This window comes from Mus musculus, chromosome 2, assembly GCF_000001635.26.
Source record: "Mus musculus strain C57BL/6J chromosome 2, GRCm38.p6 C57BL/6J".
In the NCBI taxonomy this organism is placed as follows: Eukaryota; Metazoa; Chordata; class Mammalia; order Rodentia; family Muridae; genus Mus; species Mus musculus.
In genome coordinates this window covers 84,778,859-84,791,709 of record NC_000068.7, presented here as the reverse complement: position 1 = coordinate 84,791,709, position 12,851 = coordinate 84,778,859, and the positions used below count along the sequence as shown (strand labels likewise).

The following is a 12,851-nucleotide window of genomic DNA, read 5'->3' as shown; positions in this document are numbered from 1 at the left end:
ATCATGATGGAGAGATGGCTCAGTAGTTAAGAACACTGACTGCTCTTCCAGAGGTCCGAAGTTCAATTCCCAGCATCCACATGGTGGCTTGCAACCATCTGTAATGGGATCTGATGCCCACTTCTGGTGTGTCAGAAGACTGTACTTATATTCATAAAATAAATAAATAAATCTTTAAAATAAATAAATATTTTAAAAAAGAGAGACATGTGGACTTTGGACATTTCTTAAGTGATAAGCTAAGCTCTTGTCCTCAGTTCCCACAAAATTCTGTGAGGTGGTCATGAAATTAATAATAATAATAATAATAATAATAATAACATTATTAAATCATAGTGAACAAGAATACAATCCATGTCTGGGCATGGTAGCTTAGCGAGTGCAGTGCAAATGTGAGGACCTAAGTTTAAACCTCTAGAGCCCACTTAGATAGCATGAACACCCATAACCCCAGTGCTCTTATGGGGGGATAGAAACGGGGAGGCAGAAGGCTCCTCTGAAGCTCACCTGCCAGCTAGCTTCCCAGGCAATGGAAAAACAATCACAGACACCCCATTGACAGATACATGCGGTTATCCTCTGACCTCCACACTCAGATATACACATACACACACACACACACACACACACACACACACACACACACACACAAATCCAGGCAAGTAACAATACTCAACTGTTACTATACTTATTTTTTCTTCTCATTTTAAAAGAAATTAAAGTATATTCATGGGCCTCTGAAAGTATCACAGGCTCAAGGCCCTGAGCCTGGCTGGCCCAGATCTGTTCTATTTGCGGTAAGTGCTATTGATTTTCCATTTATAGAAATGATGTCCTGCTCTGTTTTTCTATTAGCGTCGCCAGTAAACAAAATGCACCCCTTAAACAATATGAAAGCATATAGTACTATGGTTGGGTAGATGAGACTGTGGCAAAAGTCAAAGTCCTTCGTCGCACAGGAGAGCAGAACGGGGGTCTAGAGACATTATTCCTGACAAGGCTGGGGCAGAACTGAGTAGTGATGAGGCTGTCTCCGCTGTCCCAGAACAATCCCGGAAGGGCTCATCTGTTCCCAGTGACCGGTTTTCACTTTTACGGGAGTGGGGAAGTTCCAGAATTACCCCAGAGCCTACTCTTGCCAAGCCTGAGGGCCTGGGAGTCAGCTTCCCAGAGGACCCTGTGAGGAAACTGCTTCAGACGGGCCTTTGATTCCAGCAGAGCACTCTTTCTAAACTGCTCGGAGATAAGAAGCCAAAGGCAGGGTACCTTTAAACCCACACTGCCACATCTTACTGAAGGAGAGAAAAAGAGAGGGTGGGGAACTTTGAAGAAGAGCAAATTAGTTCAGCAGCGTAGAGTGCTCCCGGCTTTCCCAGGGACCCAGAGTTGAATTCCCCACACCCACATGCCCACATAGGAAGTGAGTCGGAATAAAGTAGCATCCCTGACTTGGGAGGCGGGGTGAAGCTTCTGTCACCCAGGTAACCAAACCTGACCAGAGGACCCAACCAGACGATCAAGATCCGAGAGGTTTGTTCCCTTCTGTTTTTCTATTTTAACCGAATGGGGAGGCTAAAGAGGCAGTCCAGAGTTGACTGAGACAGCCCACACATCCAGACCCCCTGTCTGGATGTCAAATAGGAACCGCGCTGAGATTAAAAATGGGATCTTTCAAAATGCCTGAGGAAGGGCTGTGGAAGGCAGGGTCCTTTGTGGAGTCTCAGTTGCTCTATGGCTGCAGGTAAGACTCAGAAAAGTCTCTAGAAAGCTTCTTGATTAGATGAAAAAAACAGCCTGCCTGGTGTTGGTGTCGCATGCATTTAATCCAGCACTTGGGAGGCACAGGCAGTAGAGACTATCCTGGTCTACAGAGCGAGTTCCAGGACAACCAGGGCGAGAGAGAGAGAGAGAGAGAGAGAGAGAGAGAGAGACAGAGAGACAGAGAGACAGAGAGACAGAGAGAGACAGAGACAGAGGCAGAGTGGAGAGAGACAGAGAGAAAGACAGAGAGACGAGAGGGAGAGGGACATGTCTCAACAAACAAACAAATACCAAACAAAAACAAACAAGAAAAAGAAAAAAAGGAAGGAAGGAAGGAAGGAAGGAAGGAAGGAAGGAAGAAAGGAAGGAAGGAAGGAAAAGAGAGAGAGAAGGAAGGAAGGAAAGAAGGAAGGAAGGAAGGAAGGAAGGAAAAACAAGAAAGAAAGAAAGAAAGAAAGAAAGAAAGAAAGAAAGAAAGAAAGAAAGAAAGAAAGGAAGGAAGGAAGGAAGAGAAAGAGAAAGTCAGAGAAAAGCTCAGCCAGGTTTGAATTATGAGTGCATGTGTTGTATGTGTGCTGCATACATGCATGCAGACAAACCTGTATACAGAGTCACTCTTCATTTGTCTTCTGAGGCAGCGTCTTTCATTGAGCCCAGAGCCCACTTGGCTAAACCAGTTAATCAGAAAGCTCTTAACATCCCAGCCCAGCCCAGCCCAGCCCTACCCAGTGCTAAGGTTGTAGACACCTAAGCCCTAAGTGGGGGCAGGGGATTGATCAGCTGAACTATCTCCCTAGCCCCAAGTTTGTATCTTAAATGAACACTATGTGAGCAATGTGCAAAGGATTTGGAGAGGCTGGGTAGAAACCAGCTAGTTATGATGGCTTGGTTTTTTTTTTTTTTTTTTTTTGTCTTTGTTTTTGTTTTTTCATTTTTGCCATAGGGTCACTTTCCTGTAGCTTGCATGCACAGAAGGATGACTCATGTTAAATATTTGGCTTAATAAAGAGATGTTTTTTAATAGGAAAATGAGAACTATTCTGGCCTAGAAATCATGAGGAAAGATGAGTGCCATTTATTGGGATAGGGGCAGTAAAAGAAAAATATGCCTTCACCTGGCAGTACTCATGAGCTCCTGCTGCAGCTGTTTCTCTAGAATGTGGGCAGTCTAGCTCTCCTCTTCCCCAACCATCCTCCATGTAATATCTCTCCTCTTAATTCTTATCAGCTCCCCAGAAAAGACAACAAGCAATACCAGCCTCCTTATAAGCCGATGCCAGAAGACACAATGAGAATGGGTGTGTAGGAGAAAGAACACTAAAAAGCTTAATTGCACAATCTGTGTCCTTGACAGCCAATATCAAAGAACCCTGTCTATTCAATTGGTCAACAGCTATTTACTGAGTTTCTGTTGTGTGTCTGGTGTATGTGGGGGGGGGGGGGGCGCAGAGGTGACAGGAAGTTGCACAGTCCAGAAGTGAAATCTGAACTTTTCAGGAAGTAGGCAAGAATTCTGACACTGGGTCACAGTGGAGAGTCCTTGATTGATTCTAAGTAGCCCTTGGCCATAGTAAGACTTAGAAGGTAAAACCAGTGTGCGGGCAGTCTGCTTCTTTTAGTACCTGTCTCTCAGGGTAGACATGGAGCTCTATTGGAAGAGTGCTTGCCTCACATGGAGGAAGCTCTTGGTTCGAACCCCAGCACCACATAGACTGAGTTTGAGAGTGCACACATGCAATCTCAGCAATCAGAGGGTTGAGGCAGGAGGGTCAGAAGTTCAATGCTATCCTCAGCTACATACTAAGTTTGGGATTAGCCTAGGATACAAGAAACCTGTCTCCAAAACAAACAAATGATGCTATTCTCCTTAACCATTGATGTTCTTCCCGTCACTTAATTCAGATGAAAGCAGGATGTATCAGGAAGATGTAATTGTTAGATCATTAGGGGTCAACAGAGGGGACTCTTGAGCAGCACCTAACTAGGTAAATTCCTGTATGTGTGTTAAATACATAAAAATGCTCCCCCAGTGACATACATCTTCCACCAAGGCTACAATTCCCCAAATAGTACCCAATGGAGATTAAGTATTCAAATGCCAGAGACTAAGGCGAACATGTGTCATTTAAACCTGGATAGAGACAACTCAGTGGTTATGAACACTTATTGGACAGGAGTTCAGTCCCCAGCAACCATCTCACAGCCATGTGTGACTCCAGCTCCAGGGGAACCTGATGTTTCTGACCTCCGAGGGCAGCTGCACTCATTTGCACATAACCACATGTGCACACCTGTACATATTTAAAAATAAACCCTTTAAAAAGAACTAAATTGCCAGGCAGTGGTGGCGCACACCTTTAATCCCAGCACTGGGAAGGCAGAGGCAGGCGGATTTCTGAGTTCGAGGCTAGCCTGGTCTACAGAGTAAATTCCAGTACAGCCAGGGCTATACAGAGAAACCCTGTCTCCACAAAAACAAAAAACAAAACAAACAAACAAAGAGCTAAATTTACAAACCTTGGAGTTGGAGGTGTAGCTTATATAGTACATGTGGCTCAGGATTCCATCTCCAGCACTACAAAATACCAGCAGAAAGAAATTCCAGCTGGGCATGGCAACACATACCTTTAATGCAAATCTGGGAAGAAAAGATAGGTGGATCTTCGTGAATTTGAGGCCGGTCATCCAGGGCTGTGTAGTGAGATCTTGTATCAAAGAAAGAAAGAAAGAAAGAAAGAAAGAAAGAAAGAAAGAAAGAAAGAAAGAAAGAAAGAAAGAAAGAAGGAAGGAAGGAAGGAAGGAAGGAAGGAAGGAAGGAAGGAAGGAAGGAAAGAAAGAAAGAAAGAAAGAAAGAAAGAAAGAAAGAAAGAAAGAAAGAAAGAAAGAAAGAAAGAAAGACAGGGGAAGGAAAGGATAAAGAAAAAAGAAAAAAAGTGTTGCATTTTATAAAAAAGAAAAGGAAGCCAGAAATATGTTTGGTAGAGTGAAGTATGGTGAAGTGAAAGAGTATGCCTTTACAGGCCCATACTGAGGCGTCCCTTCCCCCTAAGGTAACAGCCATAGATGGATATAGTATGGATAGAGTTTATTTAGGGCATTGGGAGGGGAGTTGAAGAAGTAGGAGAGAGAGAGAGAGAGAGAGAGAGAGAGAGAGAGAGAGAGAGAAGGCCAGTCATGAACACGTGGAGATAGGTGGGAGAGGGGAATGGGGAGAGAAGGGGCAGAGAAGGAAGAGGGTAAGAGAGTAAGAGAGCGGGCTGGAGAGATGACTCAGTGGGTAAGAGCACTGACTGCTCTTCCGAAGGTCCTAAGTTCAAATCCCAGCAACCGCATGGTGGCTCACAACCGCGCGTGATGAGATCTGACGCCCTCTTCTGGTGTGTCTGAAGTCAGCTATAGTGTACTTACACATAATAATAAATAAATCTTTTTTTAAAAGAGAAAGAGAATAAGAGAGCAAGAGAGTGAGGAGGGGGCAAGTAGCCCCTTTTAGAAGTGAATCAGGCATACCTGGCTGTTGCCAGGTAACTGTGAGGCAGAGCCTAGAAGGAATGCTAACAGGAAGAAAGAAAGAAAGAAAGAAAGAAAGAAAGAAAGAAAGAAAGAAAGAAAGAAAGAAAGAAAGAAAGAAAGAAAGGAAGGAAGGAAGGAAGGAAGGAAGGAAGGAAAGAAAGAAAGAAAGAAAGAAAGAAAGAAAGAAAGAAAGAAAGAAAGAAAGAAAGAAAGGAAGGAAGGAAGAAAGAAATCTAACCTCTATGCGGAAAATTAGTGAAGAAGCAGTGTTGTCATAGAGATATGGTTAAGAGTCTTCAGAAGTCACTGCGGTGTGTGTGTGTGTGTGTGTGTGTGTGTGTCTGTGTGTGTCTGTGTGTGTGTGTGTCTGTGTGTGTGTGTGTGTGTGTGTGTGTGTTGAGTCATGCAGAGGAAGTTAGACAGGGAGGCAGGGGGACCTGCGAAGAGAATCTAGATTGTTTTATTCATGTGGTAAGACATCCTTGCAAGGGGCTTTTAAATAGAATAGCCTCCCCTGGAAATCTAACTCATATCTTAGTGATTCTCACCGTGGATTGGACAATGGCTGGAACTGCCGAGTGGAAGAGACAGTCCAGTGAAGATTTTGTATTCCGGGGGGAAAAGACTGTGCTAGGCTGTGGCTGTGCCTAGCTGTGTGCCCAGGAAGACAGCTATAATGAGCAGCTAAAACCAAACATGAGTGATCGCATAACTCATTTGCTAGCAAGGAAATAAAAATTAAGACCGCAGTACATTGGCTAAGAGTTTTAATTATGGCGCCAGCAAGAAATTAGTGAGACTTTAAAGAAATAGTAACTTCTTTTAAAGAGATTTTATTTTATTTATGTGTGTGAATGAAAATTCTTGTAACAAAGCTGTGTCTGCCTGTGAAAACAACCTCGCAAAACCTCCTTGGAAGGAGTCTGTGCCTGCAGAGAATGATGGACGGGATTGTAGATTCAGAAGCTAATGACTTAATCGTGGACTAATTTTAGCCCTTTGGAGCAGCCATTCCTTGCCCTCTTTGTATCTGAACTAACACCTCGTGATAACAAATTAAAACCTCTTAGAAGCTGTTAACTTAGAGCTAACACCTCGTGATAATAAACAAAAACCTCTTAGAAGCTATTAACTTAGCAGAACACTAGCTTCCACTAATCCAAGAGCTAAGAATATGATCAGATAACACTTAAGGCCTTTAAAACAAAGCTTCCCTCGTCTCCATGGGTCTGCCTCTCTGCTGTCCTCACCACTTTAAACTCGCCTTGGTTTGTGGTTCTGTTTATTTTATAAAACTAAAAATGTCATGAAACTGCTTCTACACTGTATTTAGGGTTTTACTGCTGTGAACAGACACCATAACCAAGGTAACTCTTAGTTGGGACTAGCTTACAGGTTCAGAGGTTCAGTCCATTATCATCAAAGCAGGAGCATGGCAGCATCCAGGCAGGCATGGTGCAGGAGGAGCTGAGAGTTCTACATCTTCATCTGGAGGCTGCTAGCAGAATACTGGCTTCCGGGCAGCTAGGATGTGGGTCTTTGCCCATGACCACAGTGACACACCCATTCCAATAAGGCCACACCTTCTAATAGTGCCACTCTGTGGGCCAAGTACATACAAACCAACCATCACACACTGGAACATGGAATTTGGGGTAACCTAAATCCATGGACCATGATCACTCAAATCAACACCAGAATAAATTATTTTTTTGTCTCCTTTAAGAGGAGAGGTGTGATTTTTTACATCAATGTGTGTGTGTGTCGGTGTGTGGGTATGTGCACTTAAGTCAGGTGCCCACAGAGGCAAAAGAGCATTGGATTCCCTGGAGCTGGAGTTACAGGTGGCTAGAGTAAATGCAGGGAACTGAAGGTAGCAAATGCTTTGACCATGGAGCCATCTCTCCAGCCCCAAGAAATAGTAGCTTTTGTTCCAATCACTTCCTGTTCACTATGGGGCTGATAGGTTCTCAGCCTGTAGTGAAAGGATGATCTAACATATACTGCCAGACACTGGACAGATAAGAGCCACAGTGGTTGATTAGCCATGTATATGCTATTACCATGGCTGAAGACAACACATGTCACGGTGGACCACACAGAGACTGAACTCTCAGGAACAGAATAAACCAGCTAGAGGTGGTAGGATTCAGACATTATAATAGCAAGGGTCTTGGGTGGCTCTTGTGTGATTAATTCTGCAGTTTGCCAGGGAACTGAAGACCATTGCTCATTGATACAGGAATGTATCTGATACTCTTGACCAAGAAAGTTATCAGCTAGAGGCCTTAGCCAAGGGAGCAGAGTGGGAAGTTCCTGCCATAAGCCTTGGAAGGCCCCTGATATTCTCCAGCTGTCAGGGCAGCACGCAATATTGAGCCTGACTGTTTAGCCTGTATTAGTCATGTTTTCCAGAGGAACAAAACCAACAGGATGTGTATATATAGAAAAGAAATTTATTTTAAGGAATTGACTCACGTGACTGTGGAAGCTAATCTAAAAGCAGTCTCCTGGCAAAATTCTTCTCTTCTGGAGGGGGAGAGGGAGAACTTTTCTATTAGTACCTCAGCTGACATGATGGGACCCTTCTACATCATAGTGGGCAATTTGACTTCCTCAAATGTGAAGCTCATCTAAAAAACACCTTGACCTAGATGGCTCTGTGGGTCCCGTTCCTGTGATCCACATTGGAAGAAGGAAAAAAAACAACTCTTGCTGGTTTCAGACCTCTAACATATGCATGTGCACACACATACACATAGATAAATGAATAAATATAATAATAAATATTTGAAAAAAAGAAAGAGAGAGGCTGGAGAGGTAGCTCAGCAGTTCAAAACACTACTGTTTTCCAGACTACTAAAGTTCAGTTCCTAGGATACACATGGGTAGCTTACAACTTCCTGTAACTGAAGCTCTAGGGCACTCAACATCCTCTTCTGCAATCTGTGGGTATCTATCTGCACACATGTGTCACTCACATACACGGCACCTGAGATATATGGCATGCACACACACACACACACACACACACACACACACACACACACACATACAGAGACACAAATAAAACTTAAAAATAAATAAATAATCCAGTCATGGTGGTGCATGCCTTTAGTCCAAGCATTGTGAGGTAGAGGCAGGTAGAACTCCGAGTTTGAGGCCACCTTGGTATACATAGCAAGTTCCAGGCCAATTAGGGCTACTTAGTGAGACCTTGCCTGAAAACAAACAAACAAACAAACAAACAAAAATTTTAAATTACCTTCAGACATTCCTTCTGATTGTGTGACCACTTAACAGAACACTGGCATTAGCAAGTGCATCATTATAACACCAGCTGTGGTGGCACACCCCTGTAAGCCCCATAGTGGAAGTTGGAACAGGAAAAATCTCCAGTTTGAGATTAGTTTAGGCTATATAGCAAGACCATCTTAAAATACAAACACATTTAGTTGGGTGTTGTAGGCTTAGATTTTTCCAAACCTAGTTTTAATTAGTGTTTTTAAATGCTTTAACCTCCCTTCTAGCCCATCAGCCGCCAGAGGCAGTGGGCAGGAAAGGCTGCTAGAGCAGAGGAGGATGGGGCCCTGTTTAGAAATAGTTCTTTGAAGCAGATTCAATCTGCGCTGTCAGGATAGCTATCAGCAGCTTAGTTAACACAAATCAGCTCAATCCACTCACAAACACCGTTCACAAACCAACAATGACAGGTCAATCCAGAAGAAACTTCAAGGCTCTGCCGATCTGCCCGAATCCACAGAAGTGGCAAGAAGCAAAAAAAAAAAAAAAAAAGGCCAGGCGTGGTGGTGCATGCCTTTAATCCCAGCACTTGGGAGGCAGAGGCAGGTGGATTTCTGAGTTCAAGGCCAGCCTGGTCTACAAAGTAAGTTCCAGGACAGCCAGGGATACACAGAGAAACCCTGTCTCGTAACACCAAAAAAAAAAGTTACTAGGTGTAATAGCATGTGTCAGCAGCCCCGGCTCTGAGGCAGGAAAATGAGGTTCTACTTTCTCCTATTTAAAAAGAAGAAAGGTAGCTGAAAGCCATGCTTAAATGAAAATAAACGACAGCCACATGCTATAAGAGTTGGATTTTTTTTTTTATCTTTAAGACAGCCAAACTAGAGAGATAGTTAGCTGGGAAAGTGCTTGCCTTGCAAAAAAGAGGACCTGAGTTCAATCCCCTGAAGCCATTTTTAAGAAAGTGGGCATGAGGCTAATTAGAGATGGCTCAGTGGGTAAAGAACCTTGCTGCCAAGACAGATGATCTGAGTTTAATTCCTGAGATACACAAGAAGAGAATTGACTGCCTCAAGCTGTCCTCTGACTTTCACACATTCCCCACCTTACACAAATACACAAAGGTAATGAAAATAGTATTTATTAAAAAAATTAAAATAAGCCGGGTGTGGTGGCACATGCCTTTAATCCCAGCACTCAGGAGTCAGAGGCAGGCGGATTTCTGAGTTCAAGGACAGCCTGGTCTACAGAGTGAGTTTCAGGACAGCCAGAGCTATACAGAGAAACCCTGTCTTGAAAAAAACCAAAACCAAAAACCAAAAAAAAAAAAAAAAAAAAAGAAGGCTAAAGAAATGGCTCAGTTGTTAATTAAGAGCAATCTTTATTGATTGATTGATTGATTGATTGATTTGGATTTTTGGGTTTTGTGAGACAGGGTTTCTCTGTGTAACCGTCCTGGCTGTCCTGGAATTTGCTCTATAAATCAGGCTGCCCTTGAACTCACAGAGAGATCTACCTGCCTCTGTCTTCCAAGTGCTGAAATTAAAGGCATGTGCCACCATGCTCAGACTCCCTAAATAATTTTAAATGATAGAAATTTGAAGACTATAGGCAGCCATTGGAACACACACTTCATCAGAAAATAAAACTGAAAGTCAACTAGGCAGTGGTGGCACACACATTTAATCTCAGCACTCAGGAAGCAGAGGCACACAGATCTCTGAGTTCAAGGCCAGCCTGATCTACAGAGAGAGAGGGTTCCAGGACAGTCAGGACTACACAGAGAGACCTTATCTCAAAAACAAAACAAAACAAAACAAAACAAAACAAAACAAAACAAAACAAACAAGCAACAACAACACCAAAAAAAAAAAAAAAAAAAAACCCAAAACACCAAAACCTAAAAGTCTAGGTGAGTCCACAAACAGGCTTGGTTCCATAAATAAGTTCATGATCCAGGCATGGAGTATAAATCTGTAAGTTGAAATAATTTTATGATTTATCATATTTTGTCACAGCAATAGAAAGGTAACTAATACAGAGACCAAATTCACATCTGGGTAAGCAAGACAATCCTGGACCTCTTGACCTAAGAGATGACAACCAACACCTGGGGATGAAGTTAACCCAGGAAGGCTGCAAACACACCAGGTAAGCTGCTGGACAAGAAGGGTAGCCATGAGTAAGTGAGAGAACTTTCTGGAATCAGCAGGCAGCTAAGGCTAGCTTGCAAATCAACTCAAATTTCATTATGCCTGAGATCACAGAAATAGTTTGTGATACATCCATCCAGTGAAATGTTGTACATCTGTTAGAAAGAATGAACTAGAGCTACCTATATTGACTTAGTCAAGTTCTCATGATATCTTATTAAGTAATAAACATAGTTATTATGGGGGCTGAAGGTACACTTGTGTTGGGAGCGTGCCTGTTTAGCATGCATAAAGCTCTGGGCCCAATCCACAGCATCACAAAAACTGGGCACAGACCTAGTGAATGTGGAGGCTGAAACATCATAAGTTCAAGGATATCTCATATACCAAGTTTGAATCTAGGGCTATATGAGACCTTTGAGAGAAGGTGGGGAGGGAGGGAGGAAGGGAGGAAGAGAGAGAGAGAGAGAGAGAGAGAGAGAGAGGAAGAAGAAGAAGGAGGAGGAGGAGGAGGAGGGAGAGGAAGAGAGGGAGGGGAGAGGAGAGGAGAGGGAGCAAGCAACCTAGAAAGAATTAAGTATTCAATATATGTTTTTTATAAGTAAGAAGCCGGGCGTGGTGGTGCACGCCTTTAATCCCAGCACTCGGGAGGCAGAGGTAGGCGGATTTCTGAGTTTGAGGCCAGCATGGTCTACAGAGTGAATTCCATGACAGCCAGGGCTACACAGAGAAACCCTGTCTCGAAAAGACAAAAAAACAAAAACAAAAACAAAAACAAAAATAAAAACAAAGCAGTTGTGTCTGCAATGAATTAATTTTATAAATGTCTGATTTATTTAAAAAATTTACAAAGCAAATATATGATATTGAAGTGATAAGCTTGAAAGAATAAAATATCCTTAGATAAATGAATGAACCAATTTAGAATGTCCATGTAAGGAGGGTATTTTTTGTTTGTTTATTTGTTTTAAAGGGTAACCAGGTTGCGGTGACAGCTCAATGACACAGGCCTGCTTAGCACCTTTTGTTTTTTTGTTTTTTTTTTTCATTTCTTTTATTTATATGAGTACACTGTAGCTGTCTTGAGATATACCAGAAGAGGGCATCAGATCCCATTACAGATGGTTGCGAGCCATCATGTGGTTGCTGAGAATTGAACTCGGGACTTCTGGAAGAGCAGTCAGTGCTCTTAACCACCGAGCCATCTCTCCAGCCCATAAGGGGTTATTGAATGTTTCTATTTTACTCTAAAAAGTTTTGGGCATCTAAGGACGTCATTTAGGATTTTCTGGATTGGAAAGCTTGTGTCTCAACAAATATTTGTATTTATTTCTTGTCTTCATCTCTGATCTCCAGCCACCTCTTGGTACCAGCTGGAGACTGCCAGGAAGGAAAGAATAGAGGTTTTAGCAGAAGGGGTGTGAATGAGCACTATATGTAAGAGTTCCAGAAAGGCTCAAACTTTGTAGAGCTAAGCAGAAAAACGCCCATGGAAGGTGACAGTGATACATCAGAGTACCAAGTGCAGATACTATCTGTGGTAACAGTGACAACCAGGAACCCACATCAAACTTTTTACTGGTGGCTGTCAACTCTGTGGTTTCCACAGAAAGAGGTGTGTTGTGAGAAATCAGAGACAAAGCTCATTCACGCAAAGCAAACGCCTGCCCCCAGTGGGGAAGGACAGAATTCACAACCACAGCCACCCTAGGAAGAGCTTCTGTACACAGGGTGAGACAGTGAGCTGCAGCCCCTGCTTCATCAAACAAGAAAGCTGCTATAGTCGACTTACCCCGGAGAATGGCCTGGGTACACAGACAGTGGCGGCCAAAATAAGTGAAGGAAAGCGATCTTCAAACAGAGGGAATCTCTTTGCTTCTCCACTGTTCACCCTAAAACTTTGGCCAGAAACCACTAGAGAGGACTCCAGGATCACATTCTGATGGCTGCTTTGGATTGGTCCTAGCATTCGTGGGCCAGTAACCACAAGGATGTCAAGGTCGGCCAGATTTGGTCCAGGCTTCCCTTTGGCATTTACTAGCTGTGTATCTCTGTTACTTTTACTTGACAGTGACCAAATTGCCTAGCATAGATGACCTAAAAGGAGAACATTCACTTCAACTCACAAATCCAGAGGCTTCCATTACATCCAAGCAGAGAAGACATAGCAGAAAGTCTCTG

General features: G+C 43.0%; 1 long non-coding RNA gene across 1 annotated transcript; it reads left to right on the top strand.

Annotated features, from left to right (window-relative positions):
- Positions 1–355: 355 nt before the first annotated feature.
- Gm36596 lies at positions 356–12,851 on the top strand. The gene is made up of 3 exons (XR_374752.3): positions 356–1,530; positions 10,536–10,668; positions 12,742–12,851. It is a non-coding gene; the product is annotated as a predicted gene, 36596 (long non-coding RNA).